Below are 18,292 nucleotides of genomic sequence, written 5' to 3'. Positions count from 1 at the left end.
TTACCCACTTTTATTTATTTTTGCCAGATATTTTGTAGCACTTTGGTGACAGTTTAGTTTTCCTGCTCAGCTGAGCTAGAGGACATCAATCAACATTCTTCTTCAAATGCACATTGTATTGATCGAGGCCTTCAAATGGTGTGCGTGGAAATACGGTGAAGTGATGCAACTGCCAAAATAGCCAATTTTTTAAATATTTGAATACTTCAATTGCTTTCGGCACCGGCAAAAATGAGTCAAATTGCAATCCGTTAGTTTTTTTTTTCCGTAACGAAAATTCACAGGACAGAAATTAAATACAGAATGGTAGCCCAGGTGACATAGTATAGCAAAAAAATGTGAAGCTTTGAAGGTTCAGCTAATTGCCTGTAAAAAAAAACAAATTTTAATCTTTTGCAAGAAGCATCATGTTGAAGGAAAAAACAGCTTTCATGGTTGGCCAAAAAGTATGTGATACATTATTGGATAGCTCTACATGTCTGCTATGCATGTGTGAAGTTAAAAAAGGCATTATTTTTAAATGCGAGAAATTCTTTTTTGAAATTTTGTCAGCACCGACTTTTCTCGGATGTGCGCACTGCTTGCCAGCTGGGAATGCAGACCACAAAGCTGGCTTCGTCTCCACACAGATGACAGAGAAGCGGTGTTAGTGTCTCCATTTTATTGCCAAGGGACACATGCTCTAACGCAACGAGGCTTGTGTTTGGTGTGGGCCAGGTAAACCATACAGCCCTTGCACATAAAATATCAATACGAGGTCTGTTAGAAAAGTATCCGACCTTTGGCTGAAGAAAAAAAAAAACTGGGATAACTGGAGCGTTGGAAACCTAATCACTCTCAAAGTAGTCTCCTTGGGACTCCAGCCACTTCTCCCAGCGGTGCTGCCATTGTTAGAAGCATTCCGAGAAGGCCTCTTTCCGAATGGAGTTTAGCTCACCTGTCGTTGCAGCCATAATGTCTTCTCTTGTCTGAAATTGTGCTTCTTTCAATGGCCTCTTGATTTTGGGAAATAGCCAGAAGCCGCAGGCGGCCATATAAGGAGAGTAAGGAGCCTGTCGAACTACAGGAGTCTGGTTTTTCGCCAAAAGAGTCTGAATCAAGTGCGAGAAAAGCATTGTCGTGATGGATGCGCCAATTTCCTGTTGACAACTTTGGTATCTTGCGCCACACAGCATCACATAGACCATGGAGGACATCCCTGTAGTAGTCTTTAGTGATTGTTTGACCCTGTGGTGCGTACCCGTGGTGTACCACACTGCGGGAGTCAAAGAAAGCAGTCAGCAACACTTTAACGTTGATGCGCACTTAGCGGTCTTTGGTTTCCCGGTCATAAACATACATCCAAGACTTGTCACCAGTGATTATGGTGTTCGTGAAGTTGAGGTCACTGTTTGTGGAATCCAGCATGTCTGTCAGACTTCAACACGAAGTTGCTTTTGCTCCACCATGAGCAGCTTGGGAACGAATTTCGGGGCAAATGTCTTCATGTCCAAATCTTCGGTGATAATGGAATGTGGATAAAATGTGCTGATGCCCACCTCTTCCACAATTTCTTGGATAGTCACACGACGGTCCCGCATCACCACAGGATTCACTTAGGCAATGACCTGGTCATTTCGGCATATTGATGGCCGACTGGAGCGTGGCTCGCTCTCCACCGATGCGTGGTCATCTTTAAACTGGTTGTACCACTCCTTAATCTGTGTGCTGCTCATAGCGCAGTCACCGAAAGCAGTCTGAATCTTCCGAATGGTTTCCACGTGGCTGTCGCCCAGTTTCTGGCAAAATTTGACGCAGTAGCACTGCTCCAGTCGCTCCGCCATTTTCCTTGCAATAAAAAAACGACGAGAGCACTGTGTACTACCTCATTCAAATGCTGCGTCCCAGCAATTCACGCTATTGGCAGGCGGGAAAAAATTCATGCATGCGCGAAAAGGTTCAAGGGTGGCTGACGAAAACGCGCTTGTTTCATATTCATCAGGTGTCTGCAAAAAAAAGTCAAATACTTTTCTAACAGACCTCGTACGTATTAATATGTGAGGGAATCCTGCAGTGTTAAAAGATATCTTTCATGTAGTTTACAAAAAGAAATATCGGCTATTATGTAAACAGTAAATGCAGGAAGAGCGCTGATATTGTTCATACAAAGCATTTTAAAGGGCATGTCGCACTGCAATGCAACACAGAGGGAGCAGGACACTTCGTGCCCTGCTCCCTGGAGCCCAATGATGATGCAAGTAGAAAACACCTTCATAATTAAGACTGAAAACCTACATAAGTGTGAACAAATTCTTGTGGTGTTGTTTGCTACCACTGTTTCAGAGCCAGAACGTGTTCACCTATAAAAGTCATATTTGCCTTGTTCAGTCTGATGTGGTCAGACACCACTGGCGACCACTTTTTGCATTCATGTTAAAAAAATACAAGTTGAGACTGCAGCTGCAGCGCTTGACGTCACCTGCCTTCGCAATGATAAAAAAGGCAGTCAGTTTGTTGAGTAGTTTTTGTGGCTAATTATATTAACAGTCTTTCCTTGCTAGCTGACATGGCTTCATATATTTATGCTATATTTATGCTGTATGTGTGATCCACAAATGAACATTAGAGAAAATAATTTATTGCACTTAAAGAATACCTTTTTGTTACTTGTCACATGCATAGCAGACATGTAGGGCTGTGTAACGATGGGCGACATACTTTTGTGCCAACCTCCAAAGCTAATTTTTTACCTTCAACACGAAGCTTCTTGCAAAAAATTGGAACTTTCAGTTTTTTTAGCTGATCAACTGAACCTACAAGGCTTGAAATATTTTGCAGCTATCCCAAGTCAACCAGTCTGATTTTATATTTATTTTGTGCCTTCTGTATTTCCCTACATTAGAAGAAAATTCAAACTTTGCAAATTTTGGCAGTCACACCACTTGTCTCTTGACATGAACATCATCTGAATATCTGGATCATACAATTTCCCTTTCAAAAGAAACGTGTATCAGTGCCTTCTAGCTTAGCTGGGCAAGAACAATAAATTTTTGCCAAAATTCAAAAAAATTTTTGCGAAGGAAAATAAATGGGGAGCAAGAGTTCGGAGTTTCAACTATATCTGTGATGGTCAAAAAAACGCTGGTTGGTTGCCCTGGAATGACTCAAGTGTATGTATGAAAGCAAATTTTCTCAAAAATTTTCTCATTGTACCTACTCAAAATCAAGCAAACTTGAAATGCTTTGCCATAGTGGAACAGTTCTTGACAAAATGGGTGGTTTGGCATGAAATGACTTAAGATACTTAAAAAATATATTAATAAGGAAACACTATCCTTATTGGAACCATATCAAAAACTAACATAAAAATGTAGTGAACTATAACAAAGCACAACTCTTGTATTCTGGATTAAGCAATCCAATGTGGGCTTCTCAGGAGACTTGCATAATTAGCATAAATAAAATTAACATAAAAATGTCAAGGCATAGAAAGGCACAACATTTGTATGCTCATTTGAGAAATCCAAATTGAGCCCTTCAGGAGACTAACATAAAACATAAAAATGTCGAGAGTTACAAAAGCACAACACTTGTGTTTTGGTTTGAGCTGTCCAACTTGGGCTCTTGAGAGGCTATTGGTCCCATGTGAGAAGCGAGGCCGGAGTTCTTTACATAGGGCATGTTGGTACCAGGAAACTTGTGACACGTGAAGCCTGCAACAACAAGCCAGAACAAGTTTTAAAAAGCAACTTCTACATGCAAAAGAATGGCATGCAATATGCCCTTGTTATAATGAAATTGATTTATGTATTTGTGTAGCTTAATTCCAACTTTCCACGGGTACAGCTTTGCAGCATGACCATTTAAATTGATTCTGTGTGGCACGGGACTCCACTAAGTGTCAAATGCAGGAAAGGGCAAAGAGGAACAAAACACTGTAGCAAAATAACTTTACGAATATCCTCAATGTCGAAGATGTGAACTTTGCTTGCTGAGAAACAAAATGGTGAAAAAAATTCATGTTGTTCATAAATAAACCTGAACTGACAATTAAATTATTTCTTGTAACTTTCATAATTAAAATGTGCAGCATTTAACTGTGCTTTTCCATGCTCCAAATACAATACTGTCATGTCACTACAATTGAGTGTAGCTTCATTTGAAGTTAGGTTTCCCGAGTTCACATGCAATCGGAATGTACTTCTCGCCTTACAATGACTTAGGACTTTCTACATTAAAGAAGACACTGCTTACAGCAAAGTATGTTTTCTGCCTCAACGACTGAATTACTGTTATAATGAGGATTCCGTGTAGTTGTGCACCAAGCTGCTTAGCATGAAACATGCAGAATGTGACAGATACGAAGAAATGCTGTCTTTTAAGAGCCATACCGTATTTACTCGCATAATGATCGCACTTTTTTGTCAGAAAAAATTGACGCAAATTCAGGGGTGCGATCATTACGTGGGTTAAATTACCCGCGGAAAATAAAATTTTTTTTTTCCGTCCCGCGTTTGCTGCGGGATGCGGGTGCGGGACACCAAAACAAAAATGGCGGCCGGCGGAGCAAGCCGGACGCGCCGAACGCGATCTTTTTTTTTTCTTCTCGTGAGTACATTACGTGCATTGAAACAGTTTCTTCCGTGTCAGTGATGAATAATATCGTTAATATCGGCAAGTTTGCGGCAATAACGTAGCCATGTCCACTTTGAGGGGACAGAAACAGATGGGCGCGCTTAGGTGCCAGTGACAGAAACCCATGGCCGGCGTGCAGCGGAAACTGCGGCACCTGTTTTCACTACTATCCTAACACGGCACGTTTCCGCTAAGGGTGGCCGAATATCTTAGCTGTGTTACAAGCGTTGGCGTATGAACAGGGTACACTTTTAACGGATCAGTGTAAACGTGGCTACTATCATTGCCGCGCGCGATTTGTTGCGTGCTCACGAGTGCAGATGAAAAGAATCGAAAGGCGCCTCTTTTGTTTTTGTTGACTACAACCATTATAAAGCCTACCCATAATAAAGGCAAGTTTGGTTGTGCGGAAAGTGATGAAAGTAATGAAATGAGGCACCTACTTAAGCATGTTTGGTGCGTGCAGACGAGTCGTTCGCGTAGCATTCGACAGATGGTAAGCGCGATCATTATTAGCTAGACTTGGCACACGACATATCGCTGCGGCAAGTTCAGGGTGCGATCATTATACGGGAAATTAAAAAAATCGAATTTTGACGACAAAATTCAGGGGTGCGATCATTACGCGAGTGCGATCATTATGCGAGTAAATACGGTATGCCATAGGACTGACTTCTTTAACCCTTTTAGGGTTTACTGCCGTACATCTGTGGCTGTGACGGAACGTTCTGAAAAAATTTGCCTTTTCAGAACAAAGTGTTGCCTAGCATCCCACTGGAGGTGCTGCAACCTTCTGAGGCTTCTAGAAAATATTCTTAAAGTGCTGTCGCTCCATGGGTTTCTCCAAAACTGATTTTCACTTAGCTCCTTGGTGTCTGTCATTGCAGTAATTTGGGAGTGTTGCCACAAGTTTTTGTAAGTTTCATTACACAAAAAAATTATGCTGCTTTATCCTGCATAAAAAAATAAAACATCTAAAACTGCAAATACTGAAATGGTATTGCCACTTCATCGTTATTTAAAAATATTATTTACCACTTCATTTTCTCGGAACGTCACTCTGAAGAACTTAAATCTGCAATAAAAATATTAAGAGTGCACGAAAAGTGATTTTTGAGGCTGAACCGAATAATGCTAGAAGCAAATCAAATAATGGATAGCTTCTGAATAATGAACAGCTGATATCACAATTAATGTAAGATGAGGCTCACAACCTAGTATTATTAATGTTTGCAAGTTTCTGTCATTGTTATGTTATGAAGAGCTGTTTATTAAAAAGCACAAATGGAGCAGCAAAAGGTTTCTTCACATGCACAGGACTCTTCAGTAAGCATAAATGATTGCTGTACAGCCTCTAAAGTACAGCTACTTAAGTAATGTAGCCTGGTCTGCTATTCTTACAAGTTCTTACGTGTTATGTCTATACTATGTTATTGGACGTGAAAATTTACCGTACTTTGGCTCAAATTTCATGTTTTATTGGTGTTTCGAAATATTAGAATACTCACATTTACAAATAGTGACCATTCAAAGACTAAATTGAATAGGACACTATTCAATTCGAAAGTTTTGAGCATTTGCAAACCACAAAATATATTAACTCCTAAATTAGAGAGGCATATTTATCCCCAAAATGTGACCCTCAACGGGCTAAACAAGAGCGACAGAAAAGCCCATTCATCTTTTTGATTATTTTAAGCCCATAATCTACTTGGCAATGGTTCATAATAACCCTGTTAACAGGTAGGTGAAGTAAGGAAGCAGGAATCAATTCTAACAATTTCAGAATGGGAGTAGTGGACATGTCCGATGGACTGTAAGAAGCTTTATACATTAGGCCCCAAGAGCCTATTTTCAATTTATTGAAGTATATGGGGAAAAGCCGCATAAATATTTTTTTCATATCTTAGAATGCAAAGTGATAAAGTGCATGTTAATAAATACGAGTCATAGGTTAGGTGCTTAGAATAAGTAAGCATCCACTAAACATAGTACTGTTGACTGTGAAGCTGGCAACTCTGTCCCTGTTGTTTCTTTGATTGAAACTACCAAAAGAAAATTGCCACAACACTCAGGTTCCCTCAGCTGAAAGGTTGCTGTCTCGGATCACATAGACCTGCTTCAAGATAGGAGCAACTTTGATTTGATGTGGTCTGTTAAAATTGGTGAAACTACTGTTTCACATCTCAGAACATGGAGAGCTGTTTTGATTTCTGAAATTTGGTGAACGTGCTCCTGCTCGAGCTGAGCAGTAACCACACTTGAGCATAGCTTCTCCACAATTCGTGTATTAGAATAACACTTTCAGGCTAATTAAACATGTCCTCCATGCCAACAGATTTGGAGCGTGCTTCACAGACAACTATTCCTTGCAATGACAGCCATGTAGCACTGCTAATGCGCCAATGCAGCTCATGTTATGTGGTGGAGCCACTAAAAACTTTCAGCAGTGAAGGCAGCTTTCAAATTTTAGAAGCATTTGTGTATGGCGGCATTACGTACTTATGATCATATGAACAGTCATTCCAAATAGTAGGCTATCGTAGCACATAACTGCACACACGGGCTACTTGAAAGTCGTTTGTTATGCCAATGGCAAGTTCATAATTTTAGAAAAAAATGTGAATGTAAAAATGCAACCAGAAAGGATATATGGTACTTGCCTATAACAGCACTGACCCTGGTGGGGTCAAGAGCCCTTTTTGCCCCTTGGTGTTATTTCCAAAGGCCAAATGGCCCATGAGCTCCTCCTCTGTGAACACATGGTGAAGCAAGGCCCTTGCCAACTTTCCTGGTCCACCATGGCAGGCCATGGTAAGCTGTGCCAGGATAACCTTCTCAATGTGCACTCCTTCAACCTATGTGAACCTGCACGTTTAAGTAAATGTTAACAAAACAGTTTTAAGCCTTTCAAGCACATTCACACAACAGCCCTACTGCAAATAAATTAAAAAAGTACCTGTTGCAAATCTAGAATGCTAAACTGGACTTCTTACAAGCTTCTTATGCTGTCCGGATGCCACGTTTCAGAAGAACAATCCAGCACAAACAAGAATAATAAACCAAAGTATCCAAACATCTAGTACTTGAAAAAGGGGAGTACCAGCGAAACACAAATGACACGCACACAAGGAAACGGCATTAGACACGGACTCCCTGTCTAACGCCTCTTCCGTGTGTGCGCGTCCTTTGTTTTGCTGGTACCCCCCTTTTTCAAGTTCATCATGCACCAACTGGCCCAAGAGCTTGAGCTAATGCACATCTAGTACTATTTATTGTGATTACCATTCTTAGGATACTTCATACTTTCAGGTCTCTATTTTCCCATCCATTTGTGTCAATAGGTAGCCCATGGTCTAATGGGGAGATTGGGCTGCTATGTTGAGGGAAGAGTTCAAAATCAACCGTCAGAACAGCTTGGGTGACTGGTTATGCGAGCCTGGGCATATGCCACTTTTCAATGAATCTCTTTCCCGCTATCTTGGGCAACTGCTGCTGCTTGTGTTGGCAAGCAGCATTAGGAGCTCGAAGAGGGACATGATTGTCGATCATTACTAAGATTACCACTACACATCATGTTCACTTGCTGTGCTCCAGATGTAATGTGTGAGGATTCCACTCCACTGTATGAAATGTACATAAGTTGCAAGGACAGTATGTGCCAACCACCACCTCAATTAAATTAATCGACTCGCAAAGCACAGGCTGCACAAGATCACGGAGTGAACTCAGAAGTTTGTGGACAGTCAGTTGATGTCCATGTCAGGGACTTCTAGGGAGACTCGGTCATTTCCTCGATGTGCATCATCGTGCCGTCACACATTGTATTACAATTCTGTCTGTCTTGTTGTACCACCGTTCTAATAGTCATCACGTATCACCACAATTCAATATATAAATAGACACTTATATCTACTGTTTATTTAATCTTTATGGAGAATACTTTGAGCATGAGTTTTTGCAGAGATCATGAATTCTACAGCTTAAAGGAGCACTAAAGAAAAATTAAATTAATTAAATTCTGGCATTTTAAGTGCCAAAATGACAATCTGATGTTTAGGCATGCCATAGTGGGGAACTCTGGACTAATTTTTACTAAATTAGGCTGCAAGGTACCTGGGCAGTTTTGTATTTACCCTCCATCAAAATGCGGTTGTTTGATCCTGTGACCTCGTGCTTAGCGGAGCTGTGCCAACACCCCTAAGCAACTACGGCATGAAAGCACTAAAGAGAAAAATTATTTTAGATGTATCTGTACATGACCTTCCTACAATTCAAGAGATTCACTCATACCGTGACAAGAGGCTGAGTAAACTGTAAAAGCAGCAAGAGGAAAGATTGGTGGCAGTGCTGCCTTGAAGTTACCACACCCGCTTGCTGTGACGTCATGGATTTAGATGACGTCTGTTCAGGTGTAGCAATTTTTTTTTTACAAATAAAGATGTTCTTCATCATATTCCAAAAACCCAAATAAAAAGCGTCAGGAACATTTACAGAACCAATACAACCAAAGTATGAAAAAATACTTGGAATCCATGATGTGACAATGAGGTGTCAGCACGAAGATTTTGGGGCGATACTCAGAAAATTAAACTTTGAGCTTTATTTTCTCTAATAATCAAGCAACTACCAAGAAATTTACAGAAGTAGTTATTTAAGACGATGCTTTATTTAAAATTCATTTAGGGTGTCATTAGTGTCCCCTTAATACAAAACAAGGAATGCACTTGGCTGCGTAATAGGTTAACATGCATCACTGGTTCTCATTAAGGTAGGATTATCAGTATAGCAAAGGGCATGCACTGGCTGCTCCAGAGGGGAGCCCTTCCACTTCCCCTCAACCTTCCAATTTATGAGCAGTGATGCAATTTCTGTATCTTAACAAGACATAATGCCAAGATAGAGCATGTGGTGACCGGCACTTCGCACCATCCAGCTCGGCATCAATCTTTTTGGAATTTGGCCCTTGAAATGCAGAAAGCCCCGATCATTGCTCGTTCTTCAGCCAACTTTCTCGAAGGGTGCTGCTGTTCTGGTTTGATACATCTAGCAGTGCACTGCTGTATGACATAGGCCATTATACCTTCGTTCTGGTAAAACTATAAAGATGTTAAAGATGTATATGTATATGATGTATGATATGATGTATGATATGATGTATATGATGTAGATGTATAAAGATGAGTCCGGTGGAGCAGCGACCGAGCTCTGACCGTGTTTTCTTTGTTATAGCTCCGAGCCGTGGAACCGCCGCATCGCCCGATGACCATGGAAGCGTCGATGTGCTAGGCCTGCGGCAGATATCTGCGCAGGGATCTGGGCCAAGCAAGCGTGGATGACAACGGGACGATAACGCCGCGAAAGGGGGCGGCGCTGACGTCACAAACCACGGGTTCTACGGGCTACAAAAGGACGCTCAGAAGAAGAACGCCCCGCAGTCCGGTGGAGCAGCGACCGAGCTCTGACCGTGTTTTCTTTGTTATAGCTCCGAGCCGTGGAACCGCCGCATCGCCCGATGACCATGGAAGCGTCGATGTGCTAGGCCTGCGGCAGATATCTGCGCAGGGATCTGGGCCAAGCAAGCGTGGATGACAACGGGACGATAACGCCGCGAAAGGGGGCGGCGCTGACGTCACAAACCACGGGTTCTACGGGCTACAAAAGGACGCTCAGAAGAAGAACGCCCCGCAGTCCGGTGGAGCAGCGACCGAGCTCTGACCGTGTTTTCTTTGTTATAGGTAAGAAAATTGTGCCTTAATGAGACACGCTTGCCTGAACTTCATGCTCCACTGGACTGACTGCCGTGTTGAAATAATTTAGTATTGTAGTGTTCTAGCCCTTTCGAAGAAGTTATGGCGGAACGAGAGTGTTTTGCATGCCAGAAGAAGCTTGGCAAAGAGCAGTTTTTGTTGTGTTTTCGCTGTAAACATTGTTACCATCTGGGCAAGTGCTCAGGCATTCAGAAAAAAAGATTTCAAGGCATGAAACAAGGTGACATTGACATCTGGAAATGCCAGTCATGCGCAGATGAGGAAACTGAATCTTCGGATTCAGAGAGCAGCAATGCAAGCGAAAAAAACCCCGAAAGCGGCAAGGAGCCTCAGCAGCCAAGTGCTCCGGCTCAAAAAGTTGAAAGCTTGGATCAGAAATTAGCCAAAGTTTTGTGCAAGTTAGATAGTGTTGATAAGAAAGTCGACAAGCAAAACGTAACGACGAAATCAATAGAGAGCTTCATGGAACTGCTGTCAAAAAAGTATGATGAACTTCTTGCCAAAATCGGCTCCCAGGAAACTGAGATTTGTAAACTAAAGGCAAAAACTGAGGAACTTGAAAAACGGCTGACTGAAAAGGATGCTGAAGTTGCTCGCATAAGAGATAGCATTGAAATTGCAGAGCTGTACTCGCGCCGGAAAAATATTGAGATTCATGGCATTCCAGAATCACCAAAGGAAGACCTATTCCAGGTCTTGGTGAACCTTAGCAATAAACTTGACATTCCAGCGCCAGAACGGCATTCCTTGGAAGCAGCGCACAGGTTGAAACCGCGTCAAGGCAAAATCACTCCAATTATTGTCAGATTCACCGACCAAGCAACCAAAGATCTCTGGATATCCAAAAAGAACACTCTCAGGGCTGAGAAAATATTCCTGAATGATAATCTGACCAAAATGCATGGACACTTATTTTGGCAGACTCGACAGCTGGCGAAGGAGAAAGGGTACAAATTTGTCTGGACAAAGAACGGCAAGGTGTTGGTCAGGAAGGAAGAAGGTTCTAATGTAATTAGTGTCAATAGCGTGGCTGATCTTGCAAAAATAAACTAATGGGGTCATTTGAATCCTTCAGCGAATGGGATAAGCACATCCTTGAAACATTAAGGGAAGAAACACTGCATGAAGAGCTAAAAGTGCTACACGTGAACATTCGTAGCCTGCAGAAAAATTGGGATCACTTGTGTGCGTATTTGCAAACAATGCCTGATCTGGATGTCATTGCGCTGTCTGAAATCAACATTACAGCAGAAAGGTTAAGTTTGTATTGCCTCAGAGGCTACTCGCAATATGCCGTATGTCGGGAAAATAGGAAAGGTGGAGGTGTTTTGGTGTTTGTGAAAGATAGCTGGTTGTCATACAGTATTGACGTAAAATTTGATAATGCCGAGCTGCTGAACTTGTCGATTAGTAAAGTGGACACTACGTACACTTTGTGTATTATCTATCGGCCGCCAAACTTGAATACACACAAATATATTGAGGAACTGCAGCTTTTACTAAATAAGTATGTGAACGAGAAACACCTGATCTTAGTAGGCGACATAAATATAGATATCTTCCAAGAGTCTCAAAGAACTGTAACTGATTACCTTAATTTGCTAGCCGAACATGGGTTATACAACGCAATAAACGACTACACAAGAGAGGAATTCTTGGGCTCAAAAATTTCCAAATCGTGCATTGACCACATTATCCTTCGATTAACCAACCAGCGGTATACATCCGGCGTCGTTAAGCACAAACTGGCCGACCATTATTTTGTCATGTTAGCAATTATGTCTGAACAACCAATAACGAAAGAAAAGCCTTTGGTTACAAGAACTATTATCGATAATGCACAGGTTGACACAAAAATCAAAAATACTAACTGGAGTGCACTCTTACCGCTTGATCACTTAACCATGTACAGTAGTCTTATTGAAACATTCAATAGGATTTACGAAGGTTCCACTAAAATAGTAAAGGTGAAGAAGAGAAAGCCTGACAGTAAATGGATCACGCCAGATATCATAGAATTGTGCTACCTTAAGGACAAAGCATGGCAGAAAAGCAAGAAAGAACCGCACGATGTTACGAAAAGAGCAGAATACTGTTCACTAAGAAATCTGGTGACAGCAAAATTACGACTTGCGAAACGAAGATACCTGTCACGAGAATTCTCGTTAAATAAAAACGATGTAAAGAAAACGTGGGCATTGGTAAATGACCTGATGGGCCGATCGAAACACGCATGCGTTGAAGAAGTGATAAAAAAGAACTTCCCCACAGTAGACACGAAAGTAATGTGTGATAAGTTCAATGACACGTTCTTGCATGCGGCGGAAAAACTAAGAGCAACAAGTCGCGATGGGCACACCGAATACAAACCTAAACGCACATGCGCAAACACAGCTTTTCTGCCAGAAATATCTGAATTCGAATTATGGAATATCATCAAGGGTTCGAAGGAATGGAAGCCACCAGGTTTTGATAAGATTCGTAATCGAGACCTCCGTAGTAATTTTAAGGAACTAAAGGACGTATTATTAAAAATACTAAACGGAATATTTCAAACTGGAGATATACCGAAAGGAATGAAAATCTCCGTTGTTAGGCCAATATACAAAAACGGAAAAAAGAATGACTGCGGAAATTACAGACCGGTTTCTATCCTTTCAGCGCTTGCCCACATAATGGAAAAGCATGTAGCATCCGTGCTGCTGTCGTTCTGTGATCGATTTTCACTGAACAATAATGCGCAATTTGGCTTCACACAGAATAAAAATACAACTTCCTTGCTAGATGAGCTATCCGATTACATCAACAGTTCGATAGAAAATAACAGAGTGGTCCTGGCTTTATTTTTAGATCTAACAAAAGCTTTCGATACCATAGACCATAACATTATGATAAAAAAGTTGCAATACCTGGGTTTTCGGGGACACTTCATTAAGTTTTTTTTAAGTTATTTTGCTGACAGATTTCAGTGTGTTAGGTTGGGAGATACATATAGCAGTTTGGAGTCACTAAACTATGGAGTACCTCAGGGTAGTACGTTAGGACCCCTGCTTTTTAACATTTATGTTACAGACCTCAGCCTTCTACCATTACATTCTAAAATGTTTCAGTATGCAGACGACACTGCGATTACTATAGATGTTGCCAACATTGATACAGGGTTCCAACAACTACAAAGTGATATTGTTAAATTATGTGATTGGTTTCAGGAAAATTATATTTACATAAATAAAGGAAAAACAAAGCTTATTTGTTTTAAGAATCCCCACAAAGCTATCACAATTAATAGAAGGATTTTTTTGCATTCATCAGACTGTAATTCATGCCGTTGCCTACCTTTGCCACTCGAATCCACTGTAAAGTATTTAGGTGTGCATTTCGATCAATGTCTTAATTGGAATAGTCACGTTAAACAAGTATGTAAAAAGCTAAGATCAATTGCTGCCATGATGTATCACCTTCGAGGCAGAGCTCCATTTAAGGTAAAGCTTACTGTATTTAAGGCGCTAGCTGAGTCTTTACTTATGTATGGCATTACATTATACGGCACTTGCTCTGAAAACAAAAAACAAGAAATTAATCGCGTAATTCGCAAGATAGTCAAGAGCATAACCTACGGTACAGCGTTAGATAGCGCAGATACAAGGGAAAAATACCAAGCCCTGGGTATACTACCAGTGACAGAACTATTTAATTATGTAGTTTTGAAGAATCACTACTTCAGCAAAGAATTCAAGGTTGCCGTAAAAAAGAACGTGACATTGCGACAAACTGAGAGGTACGTGAAACCACGAGTCTACACTCACTATGGGAAAAGAACCCGGAACTACTATGTCCCTTCAGTATTTAATCAATTGAGTGATGAATTATGTACACTAAACACGAAACGAAAAATGAATAAAGCGATCAGAAAATGGTGTGCAAGCTCAACAAACATTTAGTAGGTAAAGCCAGTTGACTCATGCGGAATTGTTTACCGGCTTTGTTTTCAACTTTTATTTATGTTCTTGCTTCGATACCTGTGTATAATTGTGAATTCATCAGTTTGAAGAATTGAGTTGTAGTCCTGTAAGTGACTGGTGTACTTATGTATCGCTTTGATGTTTTGACTTTGTTTTGACTTTGATGTTGTTGTTGACAACATTGTGTAATGAAACGAAAAAACAGGAACTCCAAATGCTTGTTATTTTTTTATTTTTTTTTTATTTTTTTGTTTACTGCATTGGACGGTGTTCAGTGTATATATGCTAGAGAATGTATTAATTCTGGTAATATGAATGTATTATGTTGTTTCACCAACTGCCTGGTCATTTTACAAGCACTGCGTGCTTAGATTGACCTGCAATTTCACCCTGTATAAAGAAATTTGGATAAATAAATGAAAATGAAATGAAATGAAAATGTTCACTCATGTAGACCACTAATGTCCACACTAAGTTTCATATCAGGCATATACACTGAAAAAGGCACATTCTGCGTTTAATATGTTCACAAGTGACACTGAATTCACTCCCAGTCCCGGTGCAGTTGTTAAGTCTTTCAGCTGAGTGCTTAAAGGCACCATGTCTCCTAATGAAGGCACTCTGCACCAATTGATCACTGGAGCAAATGCCTTGCAGTTGCATCAGCAATGTTGTTTTTTTCCTGCTTCCTGCAATACATTTTCACGGCATCACTGTATTTGATCATGGTGACGCTACAGAATGGATGACCAAAGAATTCACCTTTAGCGTGCCAGCTGGGGCGTCTCCCAGCTCACTTTGAATCTGAAAAAAGATGTCAGTATTAAAACGTGAAGCCACGATGCAGCAAAAGCGACAATCAAAAGAGCTACAAGGACCATTAGGCTGACATAAATGGACGGATACAAATGACAAGTCATCGAATACACGAAAGTGTGGCCGCTCTTGCCAATGGCAGTGTGAGCTTGTCAAATAATTTATTTCACATTCCTCTACTTATTTTAAAAATTATTTCCACGCATCTACTTAACTGTTATGGCCACATATTAAAGGCAGCTCCTTCATATAAGGCCCCAGTGTTACATTCTTTTACTCCCCGTCTACCTGATGCTACTGAAGTTTTGCTTACACTCAAAGAAAGAATTTCACAGACCTGCTCTTTCGACAAAAAAACATTATTCCAAGCTTGTGGCAAAGCGTCGTCATTTAGTTCACAACGATGCGCTCCCCTTTCAATCTGCTCACTGTGTAGTGCTCGGATTCAAAGCAAAAATGGCTTTTCGACATAACTAGCTACTTCTATGGTCACAAGAAACAATGCTAATTATTGATGTTTATGTTGCCGATAACATATACATGCCGCCTCGAAACACAGTGGGACGACAAGGCAGATATGCCAGGCATTTATCTCGTTCCTTTACTGATTTTAAAACTTTGTTACATCAATCAGTTACTAAAGTGCGAAAAGCTGAAATTTCACGCTGTTACATTTCTTTAATGTTCTATCCCAGTAAAGTAGGACCTGGAGTGCCATGAAATCTGCCTTTCCGTGAATGCAGAGCACCTACGCGAAGCCGTTTGGGCGAAGCACTCGATGGCACCGAACGGAGAAGATAAAAAAAGAAAGTTGAATGCGCGCTAACAGGTGGAAAACAAAACACACGCGGTTGGCAAGGCGTATAACTCGGTGATTTCGCAGCACTCTGTGGCATCACCCCTATTGTATGTCACGTATCGCATAGAATCGCGTGTACACACTTGAAATTTTTTATTATTGCGAGACAGCCTCCTCTGTGTTTTCCGGTCGCGCGAACGTCGGCCGCACGGCGTGACAGATAGTGGCGTCGAAGCACCGCGGTGTCACTCGATCCTGAAGGGAACAGCGCAACAGAATACATTTTCGCTGATCCCACCGCCCCCCCCCCCCCCCCCCTTTGTTGCTACAGCTCACTCACACGCCTTGTACTAGCGTGGCGCAAACGAAATATCTTCGATTACAGTACAGATCGGATGGTTTCACGTCGCATTGTTATGCGCTCATTAATAAGGCTAACTCAATCGGTGCTCGAACACCGTATCAAAAATCATGGCGTACAACAGCCCTGTTTTAGCTGGCACCACATAGCTGCCTTACGTCACCACAAGCGGAGAGTAAAGTTAAACCAGGACAAAGCTCCACGTTATATATCACAAATCTAGTGCTGTACAACCAATTCTCGCAACGGAAGGATAGTGCTAGGAATGAAAACTAGAAAAGAGGCGCGCGGAAAACACGCACAGGCGCTGAACTTATTTCCGGGCTCCCGTACACCGCTTCGCAATGGACGAACAAGGGGAATTCGAAACATCAACTCACCTTTGATGACGCTGAGTCGGAGGCGATCATGGCGATCTTCGAGGCAACAAGCCCATAAAAAGCGAGCAACACGCAGGAATATTCCAAAGATGTCACAGCGAAGCACACAAAGAACGCAGAAAAGCAGGAAGCTTTCAAGCGAACAGCGTACACGAACTCGCCGGAATGCTCCAAGCATCAACACCGCAAGCGCGCAATCATACATGTACACTCATACAAATACACGCTTATATTATCATAAATTGTACTATTTGATAACAAATTCTGTGATGTCATGTTATTACAGAACAATTGTTGCGCTTTGCATGTGTATGAAAGTTTTTTGCTTCACTTCTTTGATGAACTACTTTCTTTGGCGCAGTAACGCGGTGCACCGGCCGGAGCTAATGGAGTGCGCGGGAAAAGGCGCCAAATTCAAACGTCGCAAACGCCGTGCTAATTTGTGCGCGCACAGTTTTCGTCGTTTGGATTTTAAAAAAAAGTAATGCGTGCCGCAACCATGCGAACTGAACTATTGACCAGAAAAGTACAGAAACGTCGCTGTTTGTGCTTCTTATTTCGACGTCACAGCAAACTGCAGGCGGTCTGTCGTCCCATTCTTTTAAACATTTGTGTGTGTGCTTCTGCGCTGTGCGATTTGTCACCGAGAACGTATAGCAGCGCAGATTCTGCTTGGTGGCCGAGCAGATTCCCAACACATTCGCCAGCACCCCGTCTACGTCACAGAAAAGAATGTGGCCTCCATGTGAAATATGAGCACGATGACATACATATCAGCCAAGCTTTTCGTTTCGTTCTGTGCGTGCTAACGGGTAACATCTAAGCGATACGCACTCTGTAAAAACGATGTTCACTCCTTTATCCGCCGCACCCGCCGTGGTGGCATAGTGGCCTGAGGTGTTGCGCTAATAACCCGAGTGCTTGGGATCTAGTGCCGGTCGGGGCGGCTGCATTTCGATGGAGGTGAAATGCAAGAACGTCCGTGTACTGTGCGTTCGGTGCAGGTTAAAGGACCCCAGATGGTGAAAATAAATATGGAGTTTCTTACTACGGTGCGGCTCATAATCAAAGCGTGGATCTGGCACGTCAAACCCCAGACTTGAATTTTGTTAACGTTCTCCGCCACCTTGACCATATTTAACATGGAGGCATGCAATGCCGTTTCCTAACACACAGCCAGGGCACTGCCCCCTTATAATGGACGCCGATGGAAATGCAGGATGCGTCCAATCATCGGTTGTTTGTCACTGCTAGTAGGGACGTTTGTCTTCTCAAACTGCATATATATATATATATATATATATATATATATATATATATATATATATATATATATATACATATATATATATATATATATATATATATATATATATATATATATATATATATATATATATATATATATGCAGGGTGTTTCTTCCTGCTAACTTTAGGCCGAGTGTAAACTCTATGCATTCTATGACGACGCGACTAAATGCATGTTGCTCCCTTTGGTATGTAGCGTGTCGCGCTATTTCTGTGTTTTGCTTAATTAGCTAATTAGTCAAGGATAATTAACCAACTTCTGAAGCAAGGAAGTTAGGAAA

The 18,292-nt window shown here is 41.5% G+C and overlaps 1 long non-coding RNA gene across 1 annotated transcript; it reads right to left on the bottom strand.

Annotated features, from left to right (window-relative positions):
* Positions 1–3,637: 3,637 nt before the first annotated feature.
* Positions 3,638–16,884, bottom strand: LOC139057475 (uncharacterized). The gene is made up of 4 exons (XR_011512814.1): positions 16,704–16,884; positions 15,110–15,151; positions 7,278–7,482; positions 3,638–3,692 (listed from the first exon to the last, which is right to left on the bottom strand). It is a non-coding gene; the product is annotated as an uncharacterized lncRNA (long non-coding RNA).
* Positions 16,885–18,292: the final 1,408 nt, after the last annotated feature.

Source organism: Dermacentor albipictus, chromosome 3, assembly GCF_038994185.2.
Source record: "Dermacentor albipictus isolate Rhodes 1998 colony chromosome 3, USDA_Dalb.pri_finalv2, whole genome shotgun sequence".
Taxonomy (NCBI): domain Eukaryota; kingdom Metazoa; phylum Arthropoda; class Arachnida; order Ixodida; family Ixodidae; genus Dermacentor; species Dermacentor albipictus.
This window is presented reverse-complemented; position numbering and strand designations above follow the sequence as displayed.